Source organism: Lagopus muta, chromosome 2 (assembly GCF_023343835.1).
Source record: "Lagopus muta isolate bLagMut1 chromosome 2, bLagMut1 primary, whole genome shotgun sequence".
Classification (NCBI taxonomy): domain Eukaryota; kingdom Metazoa; phylum Chordata; class Aves; order Galliformes; family Phasianidae; genus Lagopus; species Lagopus muta.
This window is the reverse complement of record NC_064434.1, coordinates 99,463,985-99,478,475: the sequence shown is the minus strand read 5'-3', so window position 1 is coordinate 99,478,475 and position 14,491 is coordinate 99,463,985. Positions and strand designations below refer to the sequence as shown.

Below are 14,491 nucleotides of genomic sequence, written 5' to 3'. Positions count from 1 at the left end.
GTAGGGGGCCAGTGTTTGGTTTGTTTCAGGTACTTTCATTTCCCCAGAAATACCAGACACAAATTAGCAGGAAGGAAGGAGAAATCTCACAGCCATTCCTATGTAAAGCCCTGTGTTTAGGTTCAAGTGCAGGAAGCACTGCCAACACTGCAGGCAGGTGCCCTCTGGAAAGCCAGAGCCACATAAGCCTGCACTCTTTTACAAGCACAAAATCAGCTACAACTTATTCTCTCAGTAGGGACCCACCACATGTATTCCTCTCTCATCACTTCCAACTCCTGCTCTGTTGCCATACATCAGGCCTCTATCCAGAATTTCTCCTCTCTCTGTTGCAGTGCTTCCCAAGTATGCAGAGCCAAGAGCAGACGTGAAAGGTGGATTCATTTCTCTGTGCCAGCTGTATTTAATGCACAGATCCCGTCCTGCTCTCAACACAGAATCTTGCTTTTCTGTCCAAAAACATTAGGATCAAGAGCTTTCTCTATAAATACACATTCTTCAACATATTTGTTTAAAAAGTGACTATCCTGAACTGGAGTACCGAAGATATAAATTCATAAGTATTTTACTTGCTAATACTTGGTTTGTATATATTAAAAAGTGTCCCTGAATACATTCAAAGCCATGGTTTGCTAGGCAAGGTATAAACACATTCAAAAGAAATCCATACCTGAGAACTTAGAGACAAATAAGACAAAGTGGGAAGAAAAGAGGAAACTGTTACCCTTACTTTACAGAGGCTTAGAAAGATTGATGTGACTTGCCCAAACTCCTGTAGAAACTCCGGGGAACTGAACAGAGACCACTGGAGTCTCAACACAAAAATCTTAATTACTGAATCCAATTTTCCACTCTTCCTTTCATATGGCTTTTTCATACATTGAAACACTTCACATAAGCTTCACTTCTTTTCTCCCAGGAGGAATAGCAAAGGCTGCAAGTTGCCCTTGTTAAACTAGGTTGCAGATCCAAACAAATTTAAAATGATATCTCAGCAAGATTTTGCAACCTGCCTGTGACAAAGAAAAGGACTTTCACCCTGAAAATGCATGAGCACTGGGGAAGACTAGCTGAGAAAATTTAGCAAGGCTCTTAATGAAAGAGCTGAGCTACAGTATGTATATGCATGAGCTCATGTATTATTTAAACCATTATGATCAGAATAAGCATTGTGAGCACAGTACTGAAAGTGTCACTAGCATTCATGCATTGAATAACTTGCCCTCATAAAGGTATAATAATGTGTTCATCAGTTTTGTTTATACTCCCAAAGCAGTAATAGCATGAACAGAAAATAACCCTGTATGTTGCAAAAAGCACATAAATATAAATCTAATTATATCTCTCCTTGATATTATGACCAAGAAATGATGAAGCTCACTGAGGAATAACATCTGAGACTAAGTGCATTCCTAAGAACCTTTGTGTGCTGCTACGTTCAAACCTAGCCTGGAATTTCATGGGTTAAAACAAATCTATCTTGCCACAGCCAATCAGACTGCCTCAGTAGCCTGGTGGTAGGTCCTTTCTCTGACAGGTGGGAGATTCAGACTATATTTTCTGTGACACTGGTGCAGCTCGCCCGGTGCTTGCTGCACCTACCACACAGCTTTCTCTGGGTGCCCCAAGGACGGACAGTTAAATGGCAGTGCTGATGATGGCTCCCTGGCAGGATGTCCTATCTTCAGTGCTCCCAAGGATGACTGTGACACATGAGATGGTGGAGAGGATGAGAGAGGAGAGCAATCATAGGAGAGGCAAAAGATGGTGGGAGTCCTCAAGGAACACCAAAAATCATTCACGCTTAAATTCATACATGCCTGATCAACAGAAAAAAAAAATGAAGTCAGAATCTCAAATTGACATGTAAAAATAAATGTAAAAGCCATCCACAGATTGCTGATTATACTCAAACAGTTGCTTCAGTACAGGTTTTCTATACTAAATTGACTTTAAGAGCAGCCATCTCAGTCTCTTGAATTTTATTTTACCCTTTTACACATTAGTGAATTGTACTTTCATGTGGGAAACTAAAGCAGCAGTCTGTTCTTGCTGGTAAAATGGCAAGACTCCCACTGGTTTCATTCAAAGGTTCAGGCTGTTAATGATGAATCAATCAATCAGTCAAGATATGAGAAGCTGCAGAGAGAACAGGAGCCAAAATTGGTCTCAAAATTCAGTGAGCTCATGTGTTCTTATGCTTATTTCATCAGCTGAATCAGGACTGCTCTCAGGAGTAGTGAGGAAAGATGCATATCTAGGATTTCGAGTAGGTGTGTTTGGTAAACTATTCACTTGGTTATCTCACTGCAGTTCCTGCATGTGAAAAGATTCAAAAGAGCTCGACACAATAGGAGTGGTGCTGGGTGGGCACTAGGATTAGAGTGAGCAGGGCAAGGAGATGCCAGAATAGAAGAGAATGAAGTGTCAGAAGCCCAAGCACTGCTAACACACAAGGCAAAGAGCAACCCGATCTAGTGGGAGGCAGCCCTGCCTACAGCAGGAGGTTGAAACTAGATGATCTTGAAGGTCCCTTCCAACCCGTATCACTCTATGGTTCTATCATTCAGGCCTGCACATGCTGTTATCTGCACCAATCTTTTGTCCTCAATCCTTTTTGCTGGTCATTTACACAAGTGTGAAAGCAAAATCACAGCTAAGCGAGCTACGTTTAGGAGAGATATTTAAGACCTTTCACCTGCCTCTTCCAGGAAGCACTGTGGAAATTCACTTACTTGCTTTTTATGGTTTTTAATGACTGGATGTTTAAAGGGTATTGCAAATCATATTACACAAACATTAAGCACTGGACCCATTCACCCCCATAGCCAAAGTTATGGGAAAGAGTGAAGGACAAATACTGACTCTCATTTCCCTAAAAATATCTATTAGCAATTCTTAAGTTCTTTTTTAAAAAACAACAACAACAAAAAAAGAAGCTTGACAATTATCTTGTATACTAATTACATCGAAGCAGTCCATAAAATTTGAAGAAACGCATAATAAATTGTTATTTACTCTATAACTGTAAAAAGTTTCACTAGATCTACTCCACTTTTCTACAGACAGAAGCTAAGCAGAAATAGTTACTGCTACAAAGTGAATGAGGTATAACACAAAAACACAGGGTTGTTTGACAAACGCAGAAAGGCTTTAAACTTAACAAAACCAACCAAAACGCTGTTGATAGGATGCGCACACACCATAAACATCACCCATGTGAGATGGGTATGCTTAAAATAGTAGCTTACTGAATGAAGAAAGTTGTAACTGACTAAAGCATACCTATACTGTTTCCTACCTGCAGGTTTACTGGCATGCAGAAAAGCTTCTAGTGTTTAATATTTAAAGCTCAGAATGGGAGAAGCTGTAAAAAGAAGGGAGAAGAAAAGGCTACAGAATGCTATACAGCATCCTGTATCCTTGTGGGTGTTGTTGGTGCTACTTTTCCCCCCCCCATCTGTAAAACCCCACATGTCCAAGGCCACAATGCTTAATCAGAAGCTGCCGTAATCAGATAAAGGGCAGCTCAGCACATTCTAGTGATGCTGCTCAATTAATGAAATGTTGTTTGTTTTGATCAAGGCGTTGTGAACTTCCCAGTTTAAATCAGACTTCAGATTTGAGGCTATATATGCTCACATTTCTACTACACAAGAAATAAACTTGCCTTTTTTATTGCCTTGCTACTCTCCAGAAGAGAAGAATGGCCTTTGTCCTCTATATACCAGTATTTTTCCAAATATTCACACTATGTAGGAAGGAGATTTATGGGAATTAAGAACAAGGCTCAGGAAACTTGGATGTAGTGACCAGCTCCGTAGTAGGCCTTCTGAGAGATCCTAAATAATGATTCTTCAGCCAGAACCTGACAAGTGTGGACACTTTTTCTGGGCTTAAGCACTCTTTATATTGCTATTGAATGATTTCTCTCTGCACCAGCTGCATAACCAGCTCTTACCTCAGTCACCATCATAAGAACTGCAGGGAAGGACAGCTGAGGAGCAGGAACATCAGAAAGAGATCAAGGACTAAGATATGGAACTGGCAGGAACTTCTAGAACGGGTGAGAAGTGGGTCCTCAGGCTACCTGCTGGGTTAGCTGGTAGTTCTCTGGGAAACACATTCTGGCCATAGGGTGGCAAGGGAATTGGGGACAATCATAAGGCTAGCATTTTTTGGTTTAAGGGGATCCCTATCTGTATGTACAAGAACGGGTAACACAGCTTCTGCACCTTAGATAAAACAGAATAATTGTTTTCCTACTTCAGCTTGGGTTACGTATTAATCTTGCAAGACTTTCTTGCTAGAAAGCATTGGGTATATGCAAAGTCTTGTCACAATTAAGCAGGATTTTTTTTTTTTACTGAACAAAGTAAAAACCTGTAATGTGATGTGTCTACAGTCTACCAGGGAGCAGAGAAGAACAGAGCTTAGGTCTTCCAAATGCAGATACCTAAAATGGCTCACATACTGTTCTCTAAAAGGTGCAGCTTCTATTAAGAAGTTATAAAAAAAACTGGTCTGGATTTTGTAATGTAGATTTTTAAATATATAGCAGATTTAAATGAAGTTAATCCTATTTTCCAGAAATCATTCTTTTTTGATTCATTTTTTGGGTCCTAATGACCCTAGAATTGTGACAAGTTAACTTTTATGAATACCTCCAGCTTTTGTTCATTTAACACCTGAACATTCACTCTACTACCATGGAAAAATGTAAAAGCACAGAGAAAGCATGGATGAACTGTATGACTGAGAGAATTAAAAGATCTGCCTTTGTTTTCCTGTTCCTTAAGAACATAAGGAATTGACCAGTTTGTTTCAGTTCACTGAGAGTCAGAAACTCAATAATATGTTACATACTTTTTAATATGCAGGCAAGTCAGAAATTAATGGCAGGGTAAAACTTTAAAAAGTTAATGAATTATTTAGGGCTCTCTCTTAACTGAGCATTTTTTCAGGCATGTTTTTGAGTAGCTAAGTGTATTTGGAGACCTAGTTATTTTTCTCACACAGTCTCTGCCATTAGCTCTTTATCTGCCTAGAAGTCTAACTAGCTGCAGCTAAGGATGCAGGCTGAAAACTTAACATAGATGAGTCACAATGGCTTAACAAGTTACCACCTGTCTCCTCAGCTGACATCACTCTCCATCACTGTTTTTTTTTTCCCCCTGAAGTCAAGGCAAAATGCATGAGACTCAACCCCATTCATTACCGCTTAAGCTAGGAAACCTAACTCTTCAGGCAATCTCAGAGCACGCACCCATGTAGTTACAGTGGCTTAGTAAATACATAATAGCTTTAATGAGCTTCTGTAACACAATTTAAGCCAATGGCCTTACTACAACACAGAGTGGCATTCTATTTCAGCAATTTAGCCTTTTGTATCTGCTCTGCTAACTTTCACCCTGCTTTTCCTTAAGTACAGCCAATATGAAGCTGCCCTTGATAAAGCAGTGTTGTTCTTGACATATGCTCATTTCTCATCCTGTACAGAGAGAGGTAGGAAGGGAAGAAACCCCAATATCAGCAATTGTAGCTAAATTAGATATGGTTACACCTATATAACACTTAGTGCTGGTTATTTTATCCCCCATTTCTTTTAAACGTCTCTTGCCACAAGCTCATTTTGCCCGATATAAGCAGCTTCTCTGCTAGGAAATGTATGGTATAATTTACAAAACTATTTCTGCATCACAAAAGCTACATAGACTGAGTCTTGGTAAATAAAATAGAACTTACGGTCAGCTTCTCTAAGGAGCTCAGCACATAATAGCTCACTTCACCGTGTACTTTTGAAAGCTGGACTGCATTAAGGTGTCTTTATGGGATCAGGGTTTGAAATAACTCAAATCCAGTATTTACTCTGAGTGTGCCTTAGCTCAAGAATAGAGACCTTGGCTCTTCCAGGGAGGGAGGGAGAAGTAATGAAGTGTAAGGAGGAAAGAGAAAGGTGAGATTGCCCTTTTCCCCCCATATGCTTTATGCTTCCCCCCCCCATGTACTCCTGAAGGATGTAGAGAAAAAAGCAAATCAGGTCTCTATTGTCAGGAAGCAGACAATCCAAGACACAGCAGTTTACACTTTTTTTTTTTTTTTTAAACATCAAGATGCTCAGGGAGGTCCTGTCCTCACCTTAAACACCGCCTTCTCTACTGCTGTGAAAATAGCTACATGCTACCCCTTGATTAGAGAGTCATCTCCATCCCTTAAGAAGAGACGGGTCATCCCTTACCTGGAACAGCACAAAGTAGATCAAGAAGGGCTGACTTAATTGCTGAAGATTTGGTACAAGTTTACACCTGTTCTGACTCAAGGGCTTGTGAAGTACCACAGAAGCTTTTTTATTTTTTGTAAAAATTAAGATACTTTTCCATATTGTAACTGCCCTGTTAACCTTATAATCCTCTTCCCTTTTCATACAGCAGATGTGTTGTGGCCATTTTCATTTTGATCTGGTCTTGCAAAAGGCTATAACTTGATGCTGTCAGTGCTGCTTGTTGCTGTAGTAACAAAGTAGTGTATATACCTTCAAGAATCATTGTTACAGAACTGCTGATTTCTCTAATATGATTAAAGAAAAAAAAAAAAAGAGTTGAAAGACTGTTTTGATTACATCTACTGCTTTGTGCTGCAATGCCATTAAAAAAATATCAAACTTTAACGTTCTCTCTGGAATAAATATATGAGGAAGTAGAGTTTTCTCTATTGTACCTGGCAGAATAAAGGTCTGAATTGTAACTTGCACTGGTATGGACACGCACTGCTGGGCTCAGGTCCTTGTTGGACCAACTATGAATAATGACAATAAAGCCTACAGAATTATGCTGACATAATGTTTCTGTGAAGTTTTATCTACCCCTGGGCTAACTTGACACAGTGTTGTCAACATGTATGATGCAGCTGATGTTTGGTAGTGGTTTGGAGGAGGATACAAACTTCTGCTTTGAACTGGAGCTTTGTTAAATCAAGATCAACTTACTTTCGTTTCTGCTTCATTCAGTGAAAAGGTGGACAAACAAGAAGATTCCTATTCTTGGAGTCTGCAAGCTCAGACAAGCTTGCTTACTGTAACATGGCTGTCGTCTTCCTTTCTGAACACACCAGCATGGCTACAATTACACTTGTATGTATAAGGCATTGTGAATAAGCTTAGTACAGAATGCAAGATGAGTTTCAGCAGTTCAGATGTTTTGGAAATAATGACTTCTTTTCATATTGGACTTGCATTGGTATAAACTGAGCAGATAAAGACAAATTCTCTACACGGCAAATTCAAATTCAATAACAACAATATACTGGTGCAATAATCTGAATTTTAACCAGGAGAAAAAGCTGGGAAGAAGAGACTTTTTCCTCCCTCTATTCTCACTAACATTTCACTTTTAATTAAGCCTTAGGTTCTGTAGTCTGGTTCAGGTACTTTGAGTGCTATTAATGGACATCATAGTAGCAGCAGAAAGATTGACCTAACAGTGTTAATACAGTATTATTTGTTTAAAACAAACCTTCCATGTGAACTTTCACACATTATTATAAAACTGCAATTAAAATGATTTGTTACTCTGATTCTTAATTATTTAAAACCTAAATGCTTGCCTCATTAAGAATCTGGAAGGATCATTATGTTTAAACTGAGAATTGAGATTGTTCATTCTCAGCCTCATAAAAACTCCAAGAAAAAAAAAGAAAGAAAACATATGCAGTGGCAAAAACACGTCTCATTTCAAAAATTCTGTGTGGATGACAGTGGGAGTAGTAAAGAAATGTGGCTGCTGAGCAAAGAAGCTAGCAGTGTTCAATAAGCATTTGAAGAAAAATGAGACTTCATGAATCAAATTCCATGTGTGAGCAGCTCACCTACAGCGAAGCTCAGAGCAATCAGAGCCACCCCACTGTAACTCGTAGGCTGTTACAGCTCTGCATCTAGCAGTAGTAATTGATGCACTGCAAACACCCCCAACACGTACACAGAACCGAGGGCCTCACACACTTACAATGGAAAGAAAAACCTTGCTGTTTATGAAGGTATTCAGAGTTGTCTTCTTTCCTTCTCTTCCTTTCCTCTTTATTTTCTCATGTGATTACAACTACTACTGCTTGTGACATTCATCACACTTTGCTGTTCAACCCTGTTATCAAGTCTCACTGTTAGATTTTTATTCCACTTCTACAACATAGCATCTCTACAACATTTGAAAACAATTTTGAAAATTGCAGAGTCCTGTTTGTTCTGTCCTCATTTTGTTAGGCTGTGTTATCTATTGCTGTGCAATATCAGGCCTTTCCCATCTCACGCTCTTGCTGAACCAAAAACAGCTATTAAAGACTTCACAGGAGTAAGTCATGCCTCCACAACAGCCTATTGTCCATCTCCGGAAATCAGACTCTTTTATGTTCTTTGGGTTGGCTTTTCCATACTCTGTGTTCAGGTTGTTTGTACAGGGCTCTCAATCAGCTTTTGGAGTATTTTCTAATATGCCAACATATCCAGAGTTTTACATTCCTCAGATGAAAACTCTGCTTGCGCTGAAGTTAACGGGAGCTTTGCTTCAAACAGTGTGCAAATTAATACCAAGTGCTGCCTTTGAGGCAGAGATTTCTACAGCATGCAGCAGAGCCCATGTAATGGTTCCCATGGATAAGTATGGAGCACGGATAAGGACTGCAGAGCAGCATAGCAGGGACAGCCCACGCTCACGGGCAAAGCTGCCCTCCAGAAAAGCAACATGTGAGATCAGGTACCAGACTTTCCCTGCAACTTCACTTACACAAACCTTGACCTGCAATGTGTGGTAACTGATCAAAATTCAGAAAGATTGGCAATGATTCTACATCTCATTTTGAATTCAAAGTCTCAGAAATTCCTAAGTCACAGTAGGTGCTACCAAGAAATCATTTAGTACACTAAAAAATAACCAAAACCTCAAAAGACATTCTTTTAACTGAAATTAACTGTTCTCAACTGAAACAGAACTGTTTCTGAAGAAGCCTATGTTTACCGATGTTTCTTTCTATATTTAATAATTCATTCTTACTAAAGTGATTATTTTAGCTTCAGAAAAAACTTAAAAGCAGTCACTAAAACATGAATATGCCCATTTACAGAAATTCAGATTTAGAAGTCTCTTATCACTTTATATTGTCTATTTTTGATGCCTAACACTTAGAAATCTAAAAGAATTACTGATGTCTATTCCAAATACTTATATGAAGTGTTCATAATAACATAAAGTACGCTAGAGGAAAGTGCAATCACTCCATACTTAAAAAGCAGCAGTGAAGTTTTATTCTTAAAGAAATATAAGTTCTCCTGCCTGCAAAAAACACAAGTGAATATCTCCAAGAGTAGCTTAATCTCTTGAGGTTTCTTTTAATATTCTTAACACTGACTAAGTTTGAAACTGATTAATATTAACTTCTTTACCAGAAAGAATTGATTTGAGTGAGTATTGGGTTAGAGAAGACCATCAAAACTTTTGTTAAAACTGTATCTGTGTCCTAAAACCCAGATGTCAAGTTCCCCAAGGCTGGGGCTGTTCAGTTCAGTTCTGACACTCAGAGGAGTGGCCAAATCCTGCCCTGCTGCAACCATTTCTCCTAGATGAACACCTTCTTCCTTATAGAGCTCTGTCAGTCCCAGCTTTGTCTGGAGTCTACAGAATATTTCTACAATTGATGAGGAAACCACAATGTATTTCTACAAGTCACCAGTTTATAAGTGACTAGTGACCTCAGTGTTGGAAACACGGATTCCTCATATAGCCTATATCTCACAATACTTCCATGTTCTTCTTAACCCATTCCAGGAAACTAAGAAAGGAGAGTGGTAAAAATAAAATTAAAAAAAAAAAAAAATATCAAGGTCAGAGTGGCAAAGACAGAGTCCTGAAGAAGTATCAGGATGCATAGTAGCAATTGCCATCTGGCACTTGGTACTTCATATTATAATACAGCTAAGCTATTTTTAAAGAGTTAAAAGTACATTGATGTATAACAAAGCACAAAGAGCACTGCAACAGTAATGGTTTTGTTAGAAATCAGAAATACAGTTCTGAAGCAACTCCAGGTTCAGTAGTTCCCATTACTACACTACCATCAACTCCAGAGAACTCTGCCTGAGCAGACTACACACTTCCCAGACTGACATAAATAAAATCAGCTCCATGAATGCCTTTAATATAGCTTAACTTAACAGCACCCAGCCATATGGCCAAACCACAACCAATTCAAAGAACACCTTGAAATACAACAGGGAGCTCAGGTCTTCAGCCCCTACTACTTTGCCATGAAATTTGCTTCTACTGATTGATACTTCCTGATCTAGCCATAGACCTAACTTCAAGCCACATCCTGCAGTCCTTACTTACAGAAAGCCATACAAACAGATGAGAAATTGGTCTAAGTAATGACTTACATTTGTGTTACCTGCATTCTGTAAGATCCCCTAAAAGGGGCCTGCAACTTAACGTAATGCTTTCAGAAGAGCTAGACATAAATTCTCTTTTTCCAAGCACCATCCTTCAACAAATTGAGATTTAAATGGGTTAATTACCTGAAATCCTCCTGCTTTCATATAGGAATTTGCTGGACAGCATGAGCCAAAGTCTGCTTTTATTTTTGGAGTATGCTCTTCTTGTCCTGCGATTTGAACCTCACCTATAAATCAAAAGGATGCCTTTAAATTCCGCAGCAATGTGCCTCTGCACTGGTTCCTAGAAACACTGAAATCTAAAGAAAAATCTCTGTACAATTAGCTGACCTGGCATTGTAACTACAGCAAGCTCAGTTTTCTAGCAGGAAAAACTTTCTGCCAGGTGGGACTGATAGACAGTGGTAAAATCTCTGCTACCTCTCCAGCTGTAATTAGTGAGGCATTAAACTCACCTGCAAGCCCCAAAAAACTGGCAAAGATGGTGGGGCTTTCCAAGGAACCTGGTCTCCGAGTTAATTATTTTGTTAAGGTTTGACATTATGTGCTGAAGCTTGCCTGGTCAAAATCTCTGATATCTGGACTTCCAGAAAATTAGTGATATTGTGTCACTGTGAGTTTAATCCCTGTGGGATTCAGCTGCCTGGCTTTCAGGCCTTGCCTCCCTATCCAAGCACATCAATAGAAGTGAGCTTCTCCTCTCCAGTGTGTGGAACAGGCAGTTAAAGTTTTAAAGAAACAATTAACTCCTAATTAAATTCCTAGACCTCTTCACTGCTAGCAGAGGAATACCAATGGAGATGGGGAGCAGAAAACGACAGAAAACCAGTACTGTTTTCTCCTCAGGTCCTTTCCAAGGCCTACAGTTCTGTAACAGCCTGCCTACAGCCTGCTCACTGCCTTAAGGACTCAAAACTGAGTCTGGGTCCTACTTTGTTCCAACCCACCTCTGTGTCAGAGTACCAAACTCAAGACCTAGCAGGGGTGACAGCAAGAACAGCTCTGTGGGGACATCATAAGGGACCATAAGCATTTCCCTGTGTCCCGGCCCTCCCTGCATGCCAAACCAGCCCACGCACATTTCTGCAAAGCCTGGTTTCTGTGAGGTGCTGGCGCTGTACTGGAACCACTAGAACTGTCAAATGAAGCAATCTGCTCTACTTTTGACAGCAACTGAACTTTCATTTCAGTTGAAAGATAGAGTGACTGGAAAATGGCAGTGAGCGTGCAGCAGCTGCTCTGTAAAACCTACCCATTCCTCCACACTGGAGGGCACCTTCAGCAGCAGCTGGGCCCCTGCGGCCTGAAAAAGCTGATGCAGCCACACAGGCTGTGACTGTTTTCTCAGCCTGCTCCATCCCAATCTATGACTAACATCATCCAATAAATGCCTGCTTGCTTGCAAATGGACTTACTTCTAAGTCCAGCAACAGTGGCTGCAGTTATTTCTGACTGCCCGAATCCCATTTCCCTTTGCATTTACAGTTATTTGCTGTAACCAGAGCTACGTGTCCACACGTACTGCCAGCTCCTGAGCACTCTTGCAAACAAGGTAATGCCCCTGTTGTTTCCAGAAAGCATGTTGTTGTTGTTGACAGTTTGCTGTCATGGACTTTGAAACCTCTCAGGTATACACTGGAATGAAATTACCATACTTAAAACCAATTTACTTAATTCAAAGGATGTGGTGTTTTTAATAAGTCCACCCTTTATGTAAATAGCATTTTTTTTTTCCTTTAAAAAAAAAGTAGCCCACCACAATAACCTCATTTTCTGGAGGAGTACTGTCATATGGAAATTTAATTGCTCTAAACAGTGAGGGAAGATAATTACTAGAAAAATCATGGAAACATTTGAGTTGGAAAGGACCTTTAAAGATGATCTAGTCCCACTCCCCTGCAATGAACAGGGACACCTACAACTTGATCAGGGTGCTCAGTGCCTGGTCCATCCTGTATGGCAGTGACTGAGAAAGGAGAGGGTACATACTATCTTTTCCAGATGACAGAGCTAACAACTGAAGTCTATTAAAGACCTTAAGAAGCCTCCAAAATAAGCTAGTGAAAGTCACAATGACATCTGGCCCTGCACCTCACAAAACTAAGCACAGATTCCTGAAATTTCCAGCTCAAAGTTTAACCTGGGGGAAACACTTTCGGTTTCATGGACAGCGAAGACCAATTAAAAGAAGAATAGACAGGAAGAGTCTGGCAGACAATTGTATCAACCTAGCACGTAGAAGCTGTAAATTGATTTAAATGCAGCATGGATATCTTTCCCCCTCTCCCACAAGGGAGAGAAACATTTTAACATCAGAATACTTACAGACAAGGGCTTTAAAGCAAAGCAAACAGCCTTGATTCCAAATAAAATTGTACTGACAAATCTGTTTTATCACAGTATAATGGTAATAAACACCACTAGATAGGGCCGGACTGAATTTAGAAGAGAGCTTCTATAATTAGTATGAAATCCATATTCGGTACCCAAATTGAGAGCTGTTTTGTTTAACTATAAAGAAGTCATATTGGAGAAATTAACAAATTCATTCCAACAGTACACAGCTGTAATTAACAGCCTGTAAGTGCCATATTTCTCTTGTTCTATGTTGTATTTGGAGGTTTGGTACAGGTTTGTTTTTTTTTTCCTTCATTGTGCGAAGCTTTTTTTAGCTACTAGACTGCAGTAATGATTGATTACAGAGACCAACACTCACAACAGTTAACTGTTGATGCAGGTATCAAGAGACCATTACTCTTTTTTGGTAAAAGGGAGAACACAGTATAAACATAGGAAGAATGAATAATTACCATACAGAGTTAAAGAGTGTAACTTTTTTTTTTTTTTTTTCCAGTTGTAGTAATTGAACAGATCAATATGATAGGAAAAGCGATACAATAAAGGTGTGATAACAGAAGGACCAACACGCTAAAAAAGTAATATAAGGGAAGGGAAGAAGATTGCTCACCTGTATCAGAATAGTCTTGGTTTGAAGGAAAAACTTCACCAAGGAGGGACCTCCAGAAAGAGATCCTTCTCTGGTGGCAGTCAGCCCTTAAATGAGGTTTAAGAGAGGTGCAGCCAGGCTTCACCCCTTCTGGTAACGCAGCTGAATTGCTTTCACCTGTGCTCCCAGGGCTGACTGGGTCCTTTTCCCAGGTGCTCAATCAGTGGTTCAGGCCATGACTCAACAGTTTCCACACAACAGTATAACAAAAATCACTATAGTTAAAGCTCAGCTGTGCATGAAGTATGTTCCTCAATAAAATGAACAGTATTTATTTTAAAAACACACTTGTGAACACACTCATTTACTAATTCCTATACTATACTATAAAGTAGTTCAGGATGTAAGTTTACAGTTAACTGCTTTATACCAGTAGAAAATTATAGGGTATTTTCTCCAGATATTTCTGAATGTGTATTATCTAAAATGCTTCAGTCTATACCTAATTAAGCAGATAAATAAATCCTATTGAAGCTAAAGAAGCTACTGATGTGATTAAAGGTGATACATTCAAATTCTTCTTGGAATTCAGATCTGAAATCTTAACTCCATCTGCAATCTGCAATGCATTTAGGTAGCTTTAGACACTTACTTAAATCAATAGGATTAGATGTTTGCTTGAAGTTAGCAATGAATTTAAATGCCGTGCTAAAAAGGAAAGTACTCGTACAACAGATTAACTGTGGTTGAAATTTTGCAATAATTATCGAGGAATGTTTTTGAGAAACTGAAATATGCTCATTTTTCCATTAACTTTAAGCAAACTTACAGACAAAAGAAAATATAATTAGTTCAATTTTCTTCATCTCAGTACCTTATATTCCATCATCTTCTTTCAATGAGGAAAAAGTCATGGAAAAGGAAGGGAATTCTTTTTCCAGTCTGGGGGTGGCAGAGTAGGGGAATATTAAGTTCCAAGTTCCTGATATTAGAAAAAAAATAGGTATTTTCTAATTAAGTAGTTCTGCATAGCAATACATCGTTGATTTTGTGCTTTTCTAACTGGGCAAGTTGAACGTAAGACTTATGGAAGGTCACTTTTGCTGACA

General features: G+C 39.2%; 1 long non-coding RNA gene across 1 annotated transcript; it reads right to left on the bottom strand.

The window, feature by feature from the left end:
* Window positions 1-379: 379 nt before the first annotated feature.
* LOC125689543 (uncharacterized) lies at window positions 380-13,467 on the bottom strand. Its single transcript, XR_007375330.1, has 2 exons — window positions 13,404-13,467; window positions 380-1,820 (listed from the first exon to the last, which is right to left on the bottom strand). It is a non-coding gene; the product is annotated as an uncharacterized LOC125689543 (long non-coding RNA).
* Between the last annotated feature and the right edge of the window lie 1,024 nt (window positions 13,468-14,491).